Below are 22079 nucleotides of genomic sequence, written 5' to 3'. Positions count from 1 at the left end.
ACCATGCTGATTTTCATAGTGGCTATACACATTTTCACTCCCAGCAGTAATTGAGGAGTGTTCCCTTATTTCACATCCTCACCAGCATTTGCTTTCACAGTACTATTGATTTCTGCCATCCTGACAGGTATAAGATAATAGGTATAAGATTATACTCCTAACATATTCCAGGTACTGATGGTACCCAACCAAACTGACCAGATGCTGATGGCACCTACTATTCACCTCTGCTGATGGCAGCAGGCAATTAAAGCCAGAGATGATGGCTCTTGGCATAACCTGGGTGCTGGTACCCAAGCAAATCAACAAGATGCTGATGACATCTACTTTTAACCACTGCTGATTGCAGTAAACAATTAAAGCCAGATCTGATGGTTCCTGGTGTAACCAGGCTGATGGTAGCAAATACCAGCCTTTGCTGATGGCAGTAGGCAATATCAACTATTTCTTATCCTCCATAACTGTGCACTCCCTGGCCAAAGGGTTTGCAAGACCCAATTGAGAGTCCTATCTATGTCGACTTAGACTTAACTTCTTCAAAGTCCCTGTTCCAAGGCACCAATTTAGATGCTGGGAGCTTCCCAGCCTGGAGAGCGTAGAGACAGGGCACAGAGTAGGATTCTGGTGTGGCTTTAAAGTCTGAGGCTCTCCAGATGTTCTAGCTCTCTAACTATACCAAAATACAGAAGATTATTTCTAAACATTTCAAAAAACTTTCTTGCTCTTTTAAAGGGTTAAAAGCTGCTGGCTTAGGCAATTGACAACTATTGTCTAACATTATTTAATAAATTAAATAATGTGGCCTTTGTTCTATCTCAGCAGGAACTATGCAGCTCTAACTTTTAGTATGCTAATCTGAAGTTACAGGAAGAAAAAGGGAACTCTGAAAAGGGATTATAGCATTTTTTTATTAAGTTGTAAAATGTTTCCTATGAAAGCTATCTAAGAAAAGGGCAAAATGCAGTAAGATCTTAAGTGGGAAATAGGAAAAATTCTTTCTCTCATCTCTTTGCCCTCAGTACTTATATCTCTTTCAGAACACATGATCACATGTTAGAATGTTTATCACAAGTCCACACATGAAATCAAATTATAAATTGAAATAGAAGTTTACAATTTCTATCCATGTTGTTTATGCATGAATAACATGCATCTCCATTAGGAGTAATTATCTGGCTAAACATTTATCACCTGTCACAGCTCTATAGGTTTATTAAAGTTAAAAATAATAACTAAGATATTAGAGAAGTTTGTATAGATAAACCCAATCAATTTTTATCTTCTGTCCTAGCACCTATAATAAATGGTTACCTACCTTTATATGACATTTGATTAATTGTTTTACAACCTCTTGGAATGTGCTCTGAATAGTAGAAAGGCTGGTTACTATATAGAAACAATTAACTGGTGACATATGGGAGACTGACAGACTTCCCCTTGCAGTTTTGACTAGCAGTTGGAAAAGAATCTACAACAAAGGATGCAGCAGCTCACAGATCATACTGAAAAGAAAGGAGACAAGAGATAAAATTTGGAAGCAAAGTCTAGAGGATAATTTACAGAAGCTAGCAAATCAAAATAAGGCAGATCTTGTGCGCACTCAACTGGCCAGGAAGAACGACACTGCAACATGATCCTTCTGCACACGTTTATTCAGTCCTGTTTCTTCTTGTTTATATATCCCTTGTTTTTTTTTTTTTCCATTTTTATTAGGTATTTAGCTCATTTACGTTTCCAATGCTATACCAAAAGTCCCCCATACCCACCCACCCCCACTCCCCTACCCACCCACTCCCCCTTTTTGGCCCTGGCGTTCCCCTGTACTGGGGCATATAAAGTTTGCGTGTCCAATGGGCCTCTCTTTCCAGTGATGGCCGACTAGGCCATCTTTTGATACATATGCAGCTAGAGTCAAGAGCTCCGGGGTACTGGTTAGTTCATATTGTTGTTCCACCTATAGGGTTGCAGATCCCTCTAGCTCCTTGGGTACTTTCTCTAGCTCCTCCATTGGGAGCCCTGTCCATCCATTAGCTGACTGTGAGCATCCACTTCTGTGTTTGCTAGGCCCCGGCATAGTCTCACAAGAGATAGCTACATCTGGGTCCTTTCGATAAAATCTTGCTAGTGTATGCAATGGTGTCAGCGTTTAGATGCTGATTATGGGGTGGATCCCTGGATATGGCAGTATCTACATGGTCCATCCTTTCATCTCAGCTCCAAACTTTGTCTCTGTAACTCCTTCCATGGGTGTTTTGTTCCCACTTCAAAGGAGGGGCATAGTGTCCACACTTCAGTCTTCATTTTCCTTGAGTTTCATGTGTTTAGGAAATTGTATCTTATATCTTGTGTATCCTAGGTTTTGGGCTAATATCCACTTATCAGTGAGTACATATTGTGTGAGTTCCTTTGTGAATGTGTTACCTCACTCAGGATGATGCCCTCCAGGTCCATCCATTTGGCTAGGAATTTCATAAATTCATTCTTTTTAATAGCTGAGTAGTACTCCATTGTGTAGATGTACCACATTTTCTGTATCCATTCCTCTGTTGAGGGGCATCTGGGTTCTTTCCAGCTTCTGGCTATTATAAATAAGGCTGCTATGAACATAGTGGAGCATGTGTCCTTCTTACCAGTTGGGGCATCTTCTGGATATATGCCCAGGAGTGGTATTGCTGGATCCTCCGGTAGGACTATGTCCAATTTTCTGAGGAACCGCCAGACTGATTTCCAGAGTGGTTGTACAAGCCTGCAATCCCACCAACAATGGAGGAGTGTTTCTCTTTCTCCACATCCACACCAGCATCTGCTGTCACCTGAATTTTTGATCTTAGCCATTCTGACTGGAGTGAAGTGGAATCTCAGTGTTGTTTTGATTTGCATTTCCCTGATGATTAAGGATGTTGAACATTTTTTCAGGTGTTTCTCTGCCATTTGGTATTCCTCAGGTGAGAATTTTTTGTTCAGTTCTGAGCCCCATTTTTTAATGGGGTTATTTGATTTTCTGAAGTCCACCTTCTTGAGTTCTTTATATATGTTGGATATTAGTCCCCTATCTGATTTAGGATAGGTAAAGATCCTTTCCCAATCTGTTGGTGGTCTTTTTGTCTTATTCACGGTGTCTTTTGCCTTGCAGAAACTTTGGAGTTTCATTAGGTCCCATTTGTCAATTCTCGATCTTACAGCACAAGCCATTGCTGTTCTGTTCAGGAATTTTTTCCCTGTGCCCATATCTTCAAGGCTTTTCCCCACTTTCTCCTCTATAAGTTTCAGTGTCTCTGGTTTTATGTGAAGTTCCTTGATCCACTTAGATTTGACCTTAGTACAAGGAGATAAGTATGGATCGATTTGAATTCTGCTACATGATAACAACCAGTTGTGCCAGCACCAATTGTTGAAAATGCTGTCTTTCTTCCACTGGATGGTTTTAGCTCCCTTGTCGAAGATCAAGTGACCATAGGTGTGTGCGTTCATTTCTGGGTCTTCAATTCTGTTCCATTGGTCTACTTGTCTGTCTCTATACCAGTAACATGCAGTTTTTATCACAATTACTCTGTAGTAAAGCTTTAGGTCAGGCATGGTGATTCCACCAGAGGTTCTTTTATCCTTGAGAAGAGTTTTTGCTATCCTCGGTTTTTTGTTACTCCAGATGAATTTGCAAAATGCTCCTTCTAATTCGTTGAAGAATTGAGTTGGAATTTTGATGGGGATTGCATTGAATCTGTAGATTGCTTTTGGCAAGATAGCCATTTTTACAATGTTGATCCTGCCAATCCATGATCATGGGAGATCTTTCCATCTACTGAGATCTTCTTTAATTTCTTTCTTCAGAGACTTGAAGTTTTTATCATACAGATCTTTCACTTCCTTAGTTAGAGTCACACCAAGATATTTTATATTATTTGTGACTATTGAGAAGGGTGTTGTTTCCCTAATTTCTTTCTCAGCCTGTTTATTCTTTGTGTAGAGAAAGGCCATTGACTTGTTTGAGTTAATTTTATATCCAGCTACTTCACCGAAGCTGTTTATCAGGTTTAGGAGTCTTCTGGTGGAATTTTTAGGGTCACTTATATATACTATCATATCATCTGCAAAAAGTGATATTTTGACTTCCTCTTTTCCAATTTGTATCCCCTTGATCTCCTTTTGTTGTCGAATTGCTCTGGCTAATACTTCAACTACTACGTGGTACAGGTAGGGAGAAAGTGGGCAGCCTTCTCTAGTCCCTGACTTTAGTGGGATTGCTTCCAGCTTCTCTCCATTTACTTTGATGTTAGCTATTGGTTTGCTGTAGATTGCTTTTATCATGTTTAGGTCTTAATAGCGTTCGCGCGCCCGGCCAGGAAGAACACAACAAACCAAAATCTTCTGCGGCAAAACTTTATTGCTTACATCTTCAGGAGCCAGGAGCGCAAACCCCCAGCCCCAAAAGCGAAAGCCACCCCAAATACGAAACCGAAAACCCTTCCCTATTTAGGAGAGTTATATTTCGCCTAGGACGCATCACTCCCTGATTGGCTGTAGCCCATGGCCGAGCTGACGTTCACGGGAAAGGCAGAGTACAAGTAGTCGTAAAATACCCTTGGCACATGCGCAGATTATTTGTTTACCACTTAGAACACAGGATGTCAGCGCCATCTTGTGACGGCGAATGTGGGGGCAGCTCCCAACATCTCCCCCTTTTCTTTTAATAAGAGCAAATAGGCCACCCATATTAATGAGAGTGGAGATAGAGGTCAAATCCCCAGTGTGTAGGTAAAGGAGCCATGTACAGGATTAGCTCTTAGGCTCACAGGCTTTTACCCAGAGCAACCCTGACCTGCTCCCGTGTCGTTTTGCCTGGAGAGAAGGACACTTGGATACTCAACCTTCTTGAAAGATGACATGTCTCCCTAGAATAGGCTCATATATGCCGCAGAGCCCTTCTACTGCAGTGCTTAGCCGTGCAACTCTCTGGGGCTGCTGAAGCACACTCACTCTATCCCGTGCAATGAGTCTAGCCTCGTGGGATGCAAGAGCTGAGTGGCCAGCGACCTATTGTCTAAGCATAGATATATCAGGGGAAGCTCCATGTTCTAGAGCTGCAAGTGCCTGGGCAATAACCACCTTGTCTCTCCTAGTTTAGGCCTTAAGCTTACAGACCAACCAAAGAAGCAACACTAATCCACAGCAAAGTGTATCTCCAAATAATATCAATCCCACCCATTCTTTAAAGGAGGAAAATGCTGAGGAGATCCAATTGGGTAATCCTTTGGTCAGGGACAGGTCCAAGCGCGTGGAGTTGACCTGAAGTCTCAATTCCCGAAGGATCTGTTCAAATTCAGCTGTCCAATTCTGTAACATATACTGAGAAAGACTTTGTGACAAATTAGCTGCCCTAGTAAATTTAACATACTGAATGGAAGTAACACACAATCCCGGAAACTTTTGTTTACACCCCAGCTGAGTTATTTGTCATAATACATCTAGTTGATTCTGGACAAGATCTATGAGTTGATTAACCAGCATGAGACCTCCCTGTATCATGACATTAGCTGAGGCCTGTTTATCTATGACTGTAGTCACTGAGGCTGACAAAGTGTTAATGGTGTCAGTCGTCTGGACCTGTCCAGACAGAGCCAAGGCTGTCTGAATCAAGGCCAAACCCAGTTCCTAGTTAGTGGTAAAAAAGCAGGAGAATACTTGAGCATTATACATCACCGTCATTGGGAGTGGAAATGTCGACATTATTCCCCAACGCTGCTCTCTCTTTATTATTGACGCCCTGGACATCACCAAGACGAGGGACATCAGTATTCCCTTGGTCAGTCTGGATTTTTCGGGTGAGTCTTTCTGGTATCCAAAATGGGTTGTCTTCATTCTGTGGGAAAACACAAACCGCTCCCCTGGATCTTATCAAAATAGGATCCGGGCCATACCATTTATTATCAAGGACATTTTTCCATTTAACCATCTCATTGGGCCTATCTGGCTCTGAACAATGACGTTCAGCCGCAGTATGGCCATGAGCATCAATATTTAAAAAATTGAGTGTAAAGAGTGCCATAGACACAGACACTCTTGGTGCTCGGGGTAGAGTCTCGATTCCCCTCTTCTGCTTTATAAGATAGGCTTTGAGGGTGCGATGCACACGCTCAACAATACCCTGTCCTTGAGGGTTGTATGGAAGTCCAGTCAGGTGGGTTACGTCCATCTGACGGCAGAACTGCTGGAATTTTTGAGACGTATAAGCTGGTCCATTATCAGTCTTAAGGAGTTTGGGTTTCCCCCAAGCACTCCATGCCTCAAGACAATGTTGAATCACATGTGAGGCTTTTTCTCTAGTTAACGGAGAAGCAAACATGATGCCAGAACATGTGTCAATGGACACATGGAGATATTGAAGTTTTTCAAAGGAAGAAACATGTGTAACATCCATTTGCCAGACCTGTAGAGGTCGAATACCGCGTGGGTTAATTCCCACATGAGGAACTGGCAAGAACTCACAGCAGCTTTGACATTGAGTAACAATGTCACGGGCTTCTTTTCTTGTCAAGGAGAAACGACTGCGTAATGTTTCAGCCGTCACATGAAAATTGTTATGAAAATTTCTTGTAGCCTCTACCGGGGATGATAGGGCAGCAGCCACCACTTTAGTGGCCTTATCTGCCAAATCATTTCCCAGAGCCATGGGGCCAGGTAGGCCTGAATGGGCTCTAACATGAGTAATATAAACAGGAAATCTTCTAGATAACAAAACTAATTGTATCTGCTGAAAAATATTGGCAACTCTACTGGAAGGCTTAATCACTCCAGCCACTTCTAAAATATTTACTGCATTAACCACATAACAGGAATCTGACACAATATTAAGGGGTTCTAAAAAGGTTTTTAAAACTTCTAAAACCACTAAACATTCTACCACTTGAGGTGAATTTTCATTATATTGTTTGGATACCACTTTACCATTAGCCACATAGGCACCTATGCCAGTTTTTGATCCATCAGTATATACCACAATCCCATTTTTAAGTGGGTTTCTTACTGTTATTTGTGGAAACACAACAGATTGATTTTGGGCAAACTGTAAAATTGGATGTTTTGGATAATGGTTATCTATTTGTCCTGAAAAGGAGGTAACTAAAACTGCCCAATCATTAGATGTGGCTGCCAAGGTTTGAACCTGTGCAGCGGTATAAGGTACAATTAAAAGATATGGACTTCGCCCAAAGTGGGTGATTGCTGCTTTTAGGCCTCTAAGGGCAAGCTGTGCAATTGCATCAGGATACCAATCTATTATTTTAGCTGGGGATACGTTTGGATGGATCCACAACAATGGCCCATTCTGCCACAAAACTGCGGTTGGCAATTGTGCTGTCTTAAAGACACACAAACTGAAAGGCTGCGAATCCTCAATACGTTGTAATTGTGCATTCTGTAAGGCTTTTTCCACCTTCTGTAAGGCCTGGTTAGCAGCTAGAGTAAGAGTCCTAGGGGAGGAGATATGAGGATCTCCTTCTAAAATACCAAACAAAGGCCTTAACTCAGCGGAAGGAATCTTTAAAAAAGGTCTGAGCCAATTAATATCTCCCAACAGCTTTTGAAAATCATTTAAGGTATGGAGGTGATCTCTTCTTATCTCTACCTTTTGGGGCACAATCTTATCTGGGGACACCACAGAGCCCAAGAATTGTCCTGTATCAGAAATTTGGACTTTTTCTGTGGCTATCTGTAAACCCCACTGACTTAAAGTTTTAAGTAGAAAAGGATATGCCTTTTGTAGCATGGTAAGGTCTTTATGGCACAGGAGGATGTCATCCATGTAAAGGAGCAAAATTAAAGAGGGGAATTGTTCCCTCACTGGCAAAAGAGCTTCTTGCACATAAAGTTGGCACATAGTAGGACTATTGGACATTCCCTGTGGTAAGACCTTCCATTGATACCTCTTATCAGGTTCCATGTGATTAATAGAGGGGATGGTAAAGGCAAATCTGGGCCTATCCCTTGGACACAAAGGTATAGAAAAGAAACAATCTTTAATATCTATAATAATTAAATTCCAGCCACGTGGTAAGGCGGAAAGTACAGGGAGACCCCTCTGTACTGGGCCAAATAAGTTCATTTGCTCATTAATGGCTCTGAGGTCATGGAGCAGTCTCCACTTTCCTGACTTTTTCTTAATTACAAAAATTGGAGTATTCCAAGGTGAGGTAGAGGGTTCAATATGGCCTAGTTTTAATTGTTCCTCTACCAGTTGAATCACAGCTTCTAGTTTTTCAGAGGATAGGGGCCATTGAGGAACCCACACTGGGTCCCCTGTTTTCCATGGTATGGGTCGTGCTGCCCCAATGGCCACTAAGGAAAACCCAGACCCTGTCTGTCTTGGTTTCCATTAGATGAGATGGGCTCTATCCTTCCCTGTTCTTGATGTCCTAACCCTTTTCCTTCTTTATAACCCATCTTTGCCATGATATTTTTTGCTTTAGCTGAATACCCTCCCGATGGGGCGTTTTCATTGGACAAAATAAGGCCCAAATGCTGCATAATATCCCTTCCCCAGAGGTTAACCGGGAGTGGGAGCACATAAGGTATGAATTTCCCTTGCTGCCCTTCAGAGGATTCCCACGTCAAGGCAATGGAGCTTATAGTGGGACATGATTGATAACCTAGGCCCTGTAATGAATGAGATGACTCTGTGGTGGGCCATGCTTTGGGCCACCAATGTGTAGAAATTATACTTTTATCTGCTCCGGTATCAAGGATGCCTTCAAACTCTTTTCCGTTGATCTTAAGGCGGAGCTTAGGTCTATCATTCAAAGATACAACCAAATAGGCAGAATCATTTCCTGAGGAGCCCATTTTCTTTATCTCAGGTCCTGCAAATTTCTCCCTGGTATTATCAGGGAGGAGCAGCAGCTGAGCTATCCTATCTCCTTTACTAATAGAAAAAACGCCTTTAGGGCTTGAGCACAGGACCTGTATTTCAGGGGAATGTTGACAATCCATAACTCCAGGGTGGACTACTAAGCCCTGTAAGGTGAGTGAACCCCGGCCGAGAATAAGGCCCATGGTTCCCGGGGGCAAGGATGGTATAGGCTCCACTGGCACCGGCTGAATACTCATTTGAGGCATTAATAGGAAGTCGGAGGCGGCACGCAGGTCCACCCTTGTGGGTCTTCCTGGGTCGCCTCTCTGACTGCTTCCTGGGTCCTGACAAACTGGTTCCCATATCTTTGAGGGCCCTGGGACCGAGGGCCCGATGACCCGTTTTTTGGCATATAAGCTGATTGACTATCAGGTGGGGGAAGGATTCTGCCCTTTATATCCCTCACAGAGCGACACTGGTCGGCTCTATGATAACCCTTGCCACACCTAGAGCAAAGAGTGAGAGTCCCTCCCTGTTTATCTGGAGCTCTGCAATCTTTCTTAAAATGCCCAGGCTTTCCGCAGTTAAAACATGTCCTCTGATCATTTCTGCCCATGGAGCGGTTTTGGGATTGAAGGATGGCAGCCGCTAAACCTGCATTGCTGAGAGGTCCCCCAAGCTCTCGACAAACCCTGAGCCAGTCTTGTAAGCCTTTGTTCTTTCTTGGGGCTATGGCCGCTCGGCACTCCTTTGTGGCTTGCTCATAGATGAGCTGTTCTATCAGAGGCGCGGCTTGCTCTGACTCTCCAAAAATACGCTCTGCTGCCTCTGTCATTCTGGCCACAAAATCTGAGAAGGACTCCTGAGGTCCCTGGATTATCTTTGTTAACTGCCCAGTGGCTTCACCTGCTCGGGAGAGCGCCTTCCAGGCCCTAATAGCCGTGGAGGAAATTTGGGCATAAGCTCCCCAATGGTAGTTTGTCTGATCAGCAGAATAAGCTCCCTGACCCGTTAACAAGTCAAAAGTCCAATCTCTCTGCTCTGGAGTCAAAGCAGCTGCGTTTGCTCGGGCCTGCGCTTGTGCAGCCTCGTGCCAAAGCGCTCTCCATTCCATATATTTGCCCATACTAGGGAGAGCGGCTTTTACAATCGTTTGCCAGTCGGCAGGGGTTAGTGCCATGCCGGCAAGCCTGTCTAACTGCACCAAGGTAAAATTAGCATTGGTTCCGTATTTACGGACCGACTCGGCGAGTTCTTTAATCTGCACGTATTCTACCGGAGCGTGGACACGCCCACCCTCGGCTCCTTCAAAGACTGGAAATGCCTGTTGTATTTTCCTTTGTTCCTCTCTGGGAATGAATGAGTCTGCGCACTGCCTCTCTGCGCACTGTCTCTCTGCGCACTGCCTCTCTGAGCACTGCCTCTCTGCGCATTGCCTCTCTGCGCATTGCCTCTCTGCGCACTGCCTCTCTGCGCATTGCTGACGCACTACGCAGGGCGGGGGCTCCGCATAGGGCGGACCTTGAAACCGACTGCCCGGAGGTTGAACAGTACGCTGGCTTTCGCCAGCCGCTTTTGGCTTTTTTCTTGACCAATTAGCTGGCTGGTAATGGGCTGCTTCTTCCTCCCAGTCTGTTTCCTCAGAGGAGAATTCTTCATCTGCTTCAGAGCTACTAAGAGCTGGCTTCCTGAGCTCATCTAGTGACGAGTATCTCCTAGAGACCTCCGCTAATCGATCTTTTTTCTTTTCTTTTTTCTTTTCCTTCCTTCTAATCTCTCCCCAGGTATTCTTACCTGACCTAAACTTTTCCTCGGGTTCAAGACCCTTGGAAAGGCCTGTATACTTATTTTGTGTACCATATTTTCTCTTTGCTCCTACTCTCTCTCCCCGCTTTACTTCTGATAGATTGCCCTGAATTTCATCCAGAATTTTCAGCCCTATCTTAATCACCTGATAACATGTGAAAAGGAACAAAAGGGCTCCTAACACTAGAAAAAATTCAAGGCCAAACATACCTTGTAAAGCGATTTTCCACTTTACTTCTGATAGACTGTCTTGAATTTCCTTAGAAAGTTCAAGACCAGACTTACCTTGTAAAGCTGTACTCACTGGTACTCTGTTCCCCCAGCTGAAAAGTTCTGAATTCATGCAGTTGAATCCTTCTTAACAGTCTGTTTTACGGGAACCTTTATTACCGCGACCCGCAGTTCTGGTTCTGGAATGAGGGATCTTCCTTGCGCCGGTGATGGTAATTTTCATCCCAGGTTTTCTCTTCCCGGGGTTTTCTCGTCCCGGGTTTCAGCACCAATTCTTAATAGCGTTCGCGCGCCCGGCCAGGAAGAACACAACAAACCAAAATCTTCTGCGGCAAAACTTTATTGCTTACATCTTCAGGAGCCAGGAGCGCAAACCCCCAGCCCCAAAAGCGAAAGCCACCCCAAATACGAAACCGAAAACCCTTCCCTATTTAGGAGAGTTATATTTCGCCTAGGACGCATCACTCCCTGATTGGCTGCAGCCCATGGCCGAGCTGACGTTCACGGGAAAGGCAGAGTACAAGTAGTCGTAAAATACCCTTGGCACATGCGCAGATTATTTGTTTACCACTTAGAACACAGGATGTCAGCGCCATCTTGTGACGGCGAATGTGGGGGCGGCTCCCAACATTTAGGTATGGGCCTTGAATTCCTGATCTTTCCAAAACTTTTATCATGAATGGGTGTTGGATCTTGTCAAATGCTTTTTCTGCATCTAACGAGATGATCATGTGGTTTTTGTCTTTGAGTTTGTTTATATAATGGATTACATTGATGGATTTTCATACATTAAACTATTCCTGCATCCCTTGAATAAAACCTACTTGGTCAGGATGGATGATTGCTTTAATGTGTTCTTGGATTCGGTTAGCGAGAATTTTATTGAGGAGTTTTGCATCGATATTCATAAGAGAAATTGGTCTGAAGTTCTCTATCTTTATTGGATCTTTCTGTGGTTTAGGTATCAGAGTAATAGTGGTTTCATAAAATGAGTAATAGAGTACCTTCTACTTCTATTTTGTGAAATAATTTGTGCAGAACTCGAATTAGATCTTCTTTGAAGGTCTGATAGAACTCTGCACTAAACCCGTCCGGTCCTGGGCTTTTTTTGGCTGGGAGACTATTAATAACTGCTTCTATTCTTTAGGGGATATAGGACTGTTTAGATGTTCAACTTGATCCTGATTCAACTTTGGTACCTGGTATCTGTCCAGAAATTTGTCCATTTCGTCCAGGTTTTCCAGTTTTGTTGAGTATAGCCTTTTGTAGAAGGATCTGATGGTGCTTTGGATTTCTTCAGGATTTGTTGTTATGTCTCCCTTTTCAGTTCTGATTTTATTAATTAGGATTTTGTCCCTGTGCCCTCTAGTGAGTCTAGCTAAGGGTTTATCTATCTTGTTGATTTTCTCAAAGAACCAACTCCTCGTTTGGTTAATTCTTTGAATAGTTCTTCTTGTTTCCACTTGGTTGATTTCACCCCTGAGTTTGATTATTTCCTGTAGTCTACTCCTCTTGGGTGAATTTGCTTCCTTTTTTTATAGAGCTTTTAGATGTGTTGTCAAGCTGCTAGTATGTGCTCTCTCCCGTTTCTTCTTGGAGGCACTCAGAGCTATGAGTTTCCCTCTTAGAAATGCTTTCATTGTGTCCCATAGGTTTGGGTACGTTGTGGCTTCATTTTCATTAAACTCTAAAAAGTCTTTAATTTCTTTCTTTATTCCTTCCTTGACCAAGGTATCATTGAGAAGAGTGTTGTTCAGCTTCCACGTGAATGTTGGCTTTCCATTATTTATGTTATTATTGAAGACCAGTCTTAGGCCATGGTGGTCTGATAGGATACATGGGACAATTTCAATATTTTTGTATCTGTTGAGGCCTGTTTTGTGACCAATTATATGGTCAATTTTGGAGAAGGTCCCGTGAGGTGCTGAGAAGAAGGTATATCCTTTTGTTTTAGGATAAATGTTCTGTAGATATCTGTCAGGTCCATTTGTTTCATAACTTCTGTTAGTTTCACTATGTCCCTGTTTAATTTCTGTTTCCACGATCTGTCCATTGATAAAAGTGGTGTGTTGAAGTCTCCCGCTATCATTGTGTGAGGTGCAATGTGTGCTTTGAGCTTTACTAAAGTGTCTGTAATGAATGTGGCTGCCCTTGCATTTGGAGCATAGATATTCAGAATTGAGAGTTCCTCTTGGAGGATTTTACCTTTGATGAGTATGAAGTGTCCCTCCTTGTCTTTTTTGATAACTTTGGGTTGGAAGTCGATTTTATCCGATATTAAAATGGCTACTCCAGCTTGTTTCTTCAGACTATTTGCTTGGAAAATTGTTTTCCAGCCTTTCACTCTGAGGTAGTGTCTGTCTTTTTCCCTGAGATGGGTTTCCTGTAAGCAGCAGAATGTTGGGTCCTGTTTGTGTAGCCAGTCTGTTAGTCTATGTCTTTTTATTGGGGAATTGAGTCCATTGATATTAAGAGATATTAAGGAAAAGTAATTGTTGCTTCTTTTATTTTTGTTGTTAGGGTTGGCATTCTGTTCTTGTGGCTGTCTTCTTTTTGGTTTGTTGAGGGATTACTTTCTTGCTTGTTCTAGGGTGTGATTTCCATCCTTGTATTGCTTCTTTTCTGTTATTATCCTTTGAAGGGCTGAATTCGTGGAAAGATATTGTGTGAATTTGGTTTTGTCATGGAATACTTTTGTTTCTCCATCTATGGTAATTGAGAGTTTGGCTGGGTATTGTAGCCTGGGCTGGCATTTGTATTCTATTAGTGTCTGTATACCATCTGTCCAGGCTCTTCTGGCTTTCATAGTCTCTGGTGAAAAGTCTGGTGTAATTCTGATAGGCCTTCCTTTATATGTTACTTGACCTTTCTCCCTTACTGCTTTTAATATTCTATCTTCATTTAGTGCATTTGTTGTTCTGATTATGTGTCGGGATGAATTTCTTTTCTGGTCCAGTCTATTTGGAGTTGTGTAGGCTTCTTGTATGATCATGGGCATTTCTTTCTTTATGTTTGGGAAGTTTTCTTCTATTATTTTGTTGAAGATATTAGCTGGCCCTTTAAGTTGAAAATCTTCATTCTCATCAATTCCTATTATCAGTAGGTTTGGTCTTCTCATTGTGTCCTGGATTTCCTGGATGTTTTGAATTAGGATCCTTTTGCATTTTGTATTTTCTTTGACTGTTGTGTCGATGTTCTCTATGGAATCTTCTGCACCTGAGATTCTCTCTTCCATTTCTTGTATTCTGTTGCTGATGCTCGCATCTATGGTTCCTGATCTCTTTCCTAGGGTTTCTATCTCCAGCGTTGCCTCACTTTGGGTTTTCTTTATTGTGTCTACTTCCCCTTTTAGTTCTAGTATGATTTTGTTCATTTCCATCACCTGTTTGGATGTGTTTTCCTGCTTTTCTTTAAGGACTTCTACCTGTTTGGTTGTATTTTCCTGCTTTTCTTTAAGGGCCTGTAACTCTTTAGCAGTGCTCTCCTGTAATTCTTTAAGTGACTTATGAAAGTCCTTCTTGATGTCCTCTATCATCATCATGAGAAATGTTTTTAAATCTGGGTCTAGATTTTCGGTTGTGTTGGGGTGCCCAGGACTAGGTGGGGTGGGAGTGCTGCGTTCTGACTATGGTGAATGGTCTTGATTTCTGTTAGTAGGATTCTTACATTTGCCTTTCGCCATCTGGTAATCTCTGAAGCTAGCTGTTATAGTTGTCACTGTTAAGAGCTTGTTTTTCAGGTGAGTCAGTTAGCCTCTATAAGCAGACCTGGGAGGGTAGCTCTCTCCTTAGTTTCAGTGGGCAGAGTATTCTCTGCAGGCAAGCTCTCTTCTTGCAGGGAGGGTACCCAGATATTTGGTGTTCGAACCGGCCTCCTGGCAGAAGTTGTGTTCCACTCGCTAGAGGTCTTAGGATCCTGTGTGGAATCCTGTGTGGGTCCTTGCGGGTGTCAGGCGACTCCTCTGGCAAGGTACCCTGGGGCTCAAGTGGAGCGGAAGAGGCTTGTGCCCCAGGTCAGGCCCGGGTAGTCTGCTTCCCTATTTACTGCAGTCTCAGGTTCCCCGCGATTGGATTGGGGCAGGCGCTGTGTTCCACTCACCAGAGGTCTTAGGATCCCGTGGCGAATCCTGTGTGGGCCCTTGCGGGTGTCGGGTGAGTCCGCTGGCAAGGTACCCTGGGCTCGAGTGGAGCAGAAGGGGCTTGTATATCTCCCTTGTTTATATCTCTCCTGTTTATATCTTCCTTGTTTATATCTCCCCCGAACCCTGGGCCTCTCACTCTTTTATACTCTCAGTTCCCATCCATGCACAGCAGGCCATGCCACCTCACCAGGCACGCAGCTTCAGCTTATCAGGGCAGCAGGGGCATATCTCCATCAAAATGGATTCACTGGTATCCTAGTACACCTGCACAGCTCAAGATGCTTGTGGTTTATATGAGGAAGTCAGGTGCAAATCATACGACTTAGCTGCAGTCCCTGGCGCCTTTGGGACTGCCGCCACATCTGCTCCTCACAGGCAGATGCTGAAATGTTAGAATTACAGCATAGAGAAGCTAAGTTTATGGAAGCAGGGCTTAGAACAGAAGATACAGGAAATTATAGAGCAGCAAGAACAACAGAAAGAGAAATTGGCAACATGGCTTAGAGGAAACACCAGAATTGAAGACATAGGAGATTATAGATCAGAATAAGAGACAGAAAGATGAAAATGGAGGTGGGAGACAGGAGCTAGAAAAGATGCTAGAACAAAGGGCTAGAACAAAGGATGTCGCAGCTCACACATCAAACTGAGCAGCAGAAAGAAAATAATGAGGATTGGAAACTACACTTGGAGCATAAAACTAATCAATCAAAATAAAATGGATAGCAGACTATCAGAATTGCTATTTAAAGAAAAAAATCAAAATGTGGAGGCAGAACCATGAACAGAGAATACTCGAGCTCAAGTAACAGGAAGAGATATGAAGAGTAGACAAAGACATTAAGGGAGAAATTTAAATTTTCAATTAAAGAAAATACTCAGGTAGAAACAGAAGATAAAATCAGGGAAAGCCAATGAAAAGTTATTAGAAAACAAACTTTAGTCTATCTGGTTAGTATACAACAAAGACCTCCAGACAAAGATTATCCAGAGTTATCAGGAAATTGAATGGCAAGCTGTGGATGTGTTAGATCTGAGAAAATTTAAGGAAAGTGTCAATAATTTGGGAATGAAGTAGCCACTTGTAAAACAAATCCCGACTTCTTGGGCTATTAAAAATAGCATAATCTCTCAAGACTGGAAGGATATGGCAAGAGAAATACTAGAACCTGCTACAAATTTACAATGGTTCACATGGTGGAGAGATGAGGCAAGGAAGATAACACAACAAAATAGAGCAAAGGGTAGAGAGGTTTCCACATACTAACTGCTTGGTGAAGGTCATTTGCTGCGGTAGAGGTGCAGGCTGTATATTATGAAGAAACTCTGGCATTGTGTCATTTGTCAGCCTTAAAGACCTGGGACAACCTTGCAGAATCAGAGAAAAGACTTGAACTATTTACTCAAGTCATATAAGGTACACAAGAAAATTTCCCTGACTTTTTACAAAGGCTAATCTCAGCTGTGGAAAGGAGTATATCAGATTGAGCAGCAAGAAAGGCAATAATAGAGTCTGTAGCCTTTGAAAATATGAATGCTGAATGCAAAGAAGCAGTTAGACCATGGAGGGCAAGGTCAGTATCAATAGATGAGTGGATTAGATATTCAGCTGATGTTGGATCTCACTCACCTGATATGACTGTAGTGGGAAAAGCTGCCACTAGACACCTAGAAATCACCCAAGGTTTCAAAATGTTTTAATTGTGGGGAGTGGGCTCATCTCAGAAATGACTGCAGGAAAAACCAAAGTAATACCAAAAGAGGGCCTATTCCTTCTGGAATATGTCAAACATGTGGCACAGGCCAACATTTGACTATGGAATGTAGAGCAACAACAGACAAATGGAGCAACACCCTGCCAAAAATATTCCCAGGGGGCCTCTCGAAGACCCCAATGGCAGGCAGAAAGAGTTCTCTTCCTCAGGACAGTTAAATGTCACTGCTTCAAAAAAACAGATGTTCTGAGACCAGACAAAGCTGGGCAAGTTCTATAGACAATTCAAAAATCCTCAAAGGGAGCCAAAACCGAATTATTTTGGCAAACTTCTAGAGTATCAAAGGCCAAAACTAAGAATGATAGTACACCATATTGAGATTGAAGGAATGGTTGACACTGGGGCAGATGCCACCATTATCTTTCCAAAATCTTGGCCTGTAAGTTGGCCACTTCAAGAAGTAGATATCCGGGCTGGTGAGATGGCTCAGTGGGTAAGAGCACCCCAGCCGACTGCTCTTCTGAAGGTATGGAGTTCAAATCCCAGCAACCACATGGTGGCTCACAACCATTCATAATGAGGTCTGACACCCTCTTCTGGAGTGTCTAAAGACAGCTGCAGTGTATTTACATATAATCAATAAATAAATCTTTTAAAAAAGAAAAAAATAAGTGTTAAAAAAAAAAAAGAAGTAGATATCCAATTTCAAGGAGTTGGGACCTTATCTCAAATAAAATAAAGTACCAAATGGCTTAAATGTATAGGACCAGAAGGTCAGGTAGGAAAATTGAGGCCACAGGTGTCTGATATATTCATTAACTTATAGGGAAGAGATCTGTTACAGCAGTGGAAAACCCAAATTAATATCCTCCCAGTCTCAGTATCTAGCCATGAAGCCCATCAGGCTCCTAATAAAAATTTTAAATTCATTACAGAATATTATCAAAGGTAGTTACAGACTGTTCAAGCTGTCCATAATCAAGATACAGCAGAGGCTGACAATTTAGCTATACCCAAAGGAGCAACCGCTGCCAAGACACCAACAGCCTTAACACTAAGGTGGTTGACTGAATAACCCATTTGGATTGATCAATTGTCTATGACAAAAGAAAAACTACAGGCATTAGAACAACTAGTCCAGTAGCAGCTGGAAGCTCAGCATATAGAGGAGTCTACCAGACCTTGAAATTCTCCAGTATTTGTCATTAAACAGAAGTGTGGCAAATGAAGGATGTTGACAGATTTCAGATCGATTAACAAGCTTATTCAGCCAATGGGTTCCTTGTAGCCTGGAATCCCATTGCACCCTTGTTGCCTAAGGAATGGCCTATCATAGTGATTGATTGGAAAGACTGTTTCTTTACAATTCCTCTATGTGGATGCAATAAGGTTTGCTTTCTCAGTACCTACCTTCAATAGAGGTCATCCAATTAAAAGATATCATTGGAAGGTCCTGCTACAAGGAATATTTAATAGTCCTACCTTGTGTCAATTTTCTGTACAACAGCCATTGGAGATGATTCACAATTTCCCCAATCCATTATTTATCATTATATGGATGACATTTTATTGGCTGATCCAGTTATAACTATTGTGGAGAGAATGTTTGATGAAGTAAAAGAACACAAACCCTTGCCTTCCTGGGGATTGCAAATTGCCCCAGAGAAAATACAAAGAGGGGATTCTATTAGTTATCTAAGGATTAAAATGAGTCTGCAAAGTGTTAGGCCACAAAAGGTGCAAATCAGAAGAAACCAACTAAGGACTCTTAATGACTTTCTGAAGCTACTGGGAGATATCAACTGGCTATGGCTTGTGATTGGCTTGGCAACACAAGAGCTAAGCAATTTCTTTCTTTTTTTGAGCTTTTTTCTCTTTTATTTGAAATAATATACAAGAATATAGTGTGCAAAATTGAAGGGCCATATGTTTAACAAGTGTAATGAATTTAAATCAATTTTACAGCTGTGATTGCTAACCAAAAATATCACTTGGTAAGTAACATGAGAAGTCATGATTGTAGCTCAGAGCAAAAGCAGCTGTACTGCCAAAGTACTTGCTCAATTTTAGAAGCCGGAGGGAGTAAAGTGCAAGTGTTGCACTCCAGTAAGTGTAAAGTCTGCCCCCACCATAGAGAGACAATGACATAGATGTAGGATATGTGGCTGAGGAGACATGGAACACGGTAAAATACAATGGTGATGACTGATAACAGCACCATTACAATGACTGTCCCAATGCTATTAACTGACTGCACTTTGGCTTGGCTTGGTCCCTACTGAAAATCATGGAGGTGTTCTGCCCACTGGTACATCCACTCAGCACATGCCCATGGTATCTGAAGAAGGTGGCTCTTTGAACTGAGACAATGACACCATCCACCTGCCATGATATGTTGTCTCTTGGCACTGGCCAGACTAGAAGCAACTGTGTTTGGCAGAGATGCTGGACCATGTGGTGGCTATTCATGGAAAGGCAGCTTCTGTTTCATTCCTCATATCGTGGGTACAGTACAGATTAATAAGCAGTAAGGAGCTGATGTATAAACAGCAGTTATGTATTTTTAAATTCCCTTTCATACAATTTAAAATAAAATATGTATACACATCTTTCTATTGTGCTTTAGCACCACAGGATATCAATTTTCAAGCCTATATTACCTGATAGATATATGAAGTTTGGAAGGAAAATAAGGCAATTTGGTTTACAATGTTGATAGTTGTAACTTACTTAATGCTCTAATGGAGAAAGCAATCCTCACCCATTAAATCATTAAAAAACTCAATGCTCCCAGCATTTTATGGTCACACAAATGTAGGACAAATGGCGAGACCAAGCTCTTCCAAGATTTTCTATCCAGATTCAGTACTTATGCAGATACAGATATACAAATACAAGCATCAGGTTTAATGCTGTTGGGACCCTGAATTGGTTCCTTTCCTTTTCCAACAGTCAGGATTTAAAAGCTTTTTTTTTTCTTCAGCCAAAGCCTTTGCTTCTAATGTGTACATCCTCCTTTCTTCATTCTTCATTTTTTTTCCCACCTGTCACCAAGGATCATGTTTATGGCTCTGTTACGTTTCCCTGGATACATCTGAGTATATTCAACGCTGTATTTTTTGGCAAAAAGCATGAAGGCATTCATTGGTCTTTTGCACTTATTAGGAGAAGTAGCACTCACAGTCCCTGAGCTGTGGCTTTTGACAGCTTTAGCACACAAAGAACTAGAAGAGAGCTGTGATGATCCAAGTGAACCATAGCTTTTACTGAATTCAGATCCCGCAAACTCTTGACTTGTACCAGGTCCTCCACAAGACAAAGACACATGGCTCTGACAAGCCATACTACTCAAAACATAAACCGCAGAAAAGTCCATAGGTGTGCAGTCATAGCTTTTAAATGTATCAAAAACACCTGAATCATCAAAATTAATGGCATCAGGGTATCTCGGAGGTAAACATATGTCACCAATATGAATTTCACAATATGGAATGCCATGCTGTATACAGCATGGAATGCCATGCTGTACTACAGTCAAGCTTGGAAAAATGATGACAAGCCTTTATTTTTAACATAGAAAGGGTGGTCCAGCTTGCACTCTACAGTAAGCAAGCCATCTTCTACTGTACCAGGATCAAATGTCAACTTTAGTACAGACTCAGGGAATAACACACTCTCTTCATAGGATAACAACTTTAGACCATCAGACCTATAGCTCTTCTGATCTCTTCCTCATTATCACAGCCGGCAGCTCTAGCAAAGTCTTCTACATCTTGCCATTCCTTATTGCTTTCCTTATGGAAGCACAGCCATGTGCCTTCCAGAAAGCAGTGCCAAATGATGGATGGCCAGGAATTGCACCAATCCAGGTCATCACCACCTCTGACAGGGAGGACATACAGAAAATGCCGGACTTTGATTCACTATTTGCCCTTTCATGTCTTACTGGTGTTTCTTCCTTCCAGTGGTCATGAAGGAAGGCTAGTCTGCTCTTTGAAGAAGAGGACACTGGTGGTGGGCATGCATAGGAATGTAAACATTTGGTAGTAGCTAAGATGTGCACAGGAGATGATCTGTTATAAAACAAGCACTGCATCAGTGGACTTTGTGGACTAGTGGCAATATTTGCTAACTCTGTTAGCCAGTCCACCTCATCTTCAAAGTGAGTATTTTCCGGTATATCTGAGGTATTTTGGCTCCAAGATCATTTTGGATATTCTTGATGAGATACATCTGAACTTAGCTGCTATATGGCAGATTGGATAGGATCACTTTGAAGCCTGAAGTTCAGGAAGGTCATCAAGCTGCATGTGCTGATCACAGGAGTTGTATCCTGGAAAGGATGGCAGATTCTCATTACACTGCAGCAACTCCAGTGAGTCATTCATTCCTGATGCTCTCTTCTCCATCACCAGCAGGAGTTTCTGTACTGCACTAGGCATCTGATTTGTCTTCATTTCCCATACCATGTTATAGTGCTCCAACAAACCTGTCGCCATTACCAAGTCCTAAGCAATTTATTTCAAACCTTACAAGGTGGTAAAGATTTAAGTAGCCTAAGGAAACTACCAGCTGATGCTGAGAAGGAGTTAGCTTTGGTAGGAAAGAAATTGCAGTATTCACATCTAGATCATATTGATCCAAAGATGGCCTGCATCTTTGCTATCTTACCTTCTACTCGTTTCCCTACAGGAATTCTTGTGCAGAAGGAAAATTATATATTTGAATGTATTTTTAGCACATAATCAGAGTAATAAATTAAAAACCTACATTGAGAAATTCTCTGAATTGATAGTAAAAGGAAAAATAAAATTCAACAGTTAGTTGGAATGGATCCGGCTGAAATTGTCATACCTTTTACTAACACAGAAAATTCCTCATTATGGGCACAAGATGAACATTGACAAAAAGCATGCAGTAGTTTCTTAGAAGAGATAAACAACAGATACCCTAAAAAGAACTATTTGGTGTCTCCCATGTATAATAAAGGGAACTCCAATATCTGTAGACCCTACATTTTAAACTGATGCCAGTAAATCAGGAAAGGCAGGATAAAAATCAGAAGATGTAAGGTGGCTGAGAGTCCGTATAAGTCACTTCAAAAATTTGAATTATATACCATAATCATGGTGTTGTCAGATATTCAAGAGTCTCTTAATACTACCAGAAGATCCAGCAATACCTCTCCTGGGCATATGCCCAGAAGAAGTTCCAACTGGTAATAAGAACACCTGCTCCACTATGTTCATAGCAGCCTTATTTATAATAGCCAGAAGCTAGAAAGAACGCAGATGTCCCTCAACAGAAGAATGGATACAGAAAATGTGGTACATTTACACAATGG

At 42.0% G+C, this 22079-nt stretch overlaps 1 pseudogene; it reads right to left on the bottom strand.

The window, feature by feature from the left end:
• On the bottom strand, positions 18598-21243 carry Gm7690 (predicted gene 7690; annotated as a pseudogene).

This window comes from Mus musculus, chromosome 1 (assembly GCF_000001635.26).
Source record: "Mus musculus strain C57BL/6J chromosome 1, GRCm38.p6 C57BL/6J".
NCBI classification, from domain to species: Eukaryota; Metazoa; Chordata; class Mammalia; order Rodentia; family Muridae; genus Mus; species Mus musculus.
Note: the sequence above shows the minus strand (reverse complement) of the source record. Positions and strands in the feature narration are given on the sequence as shown.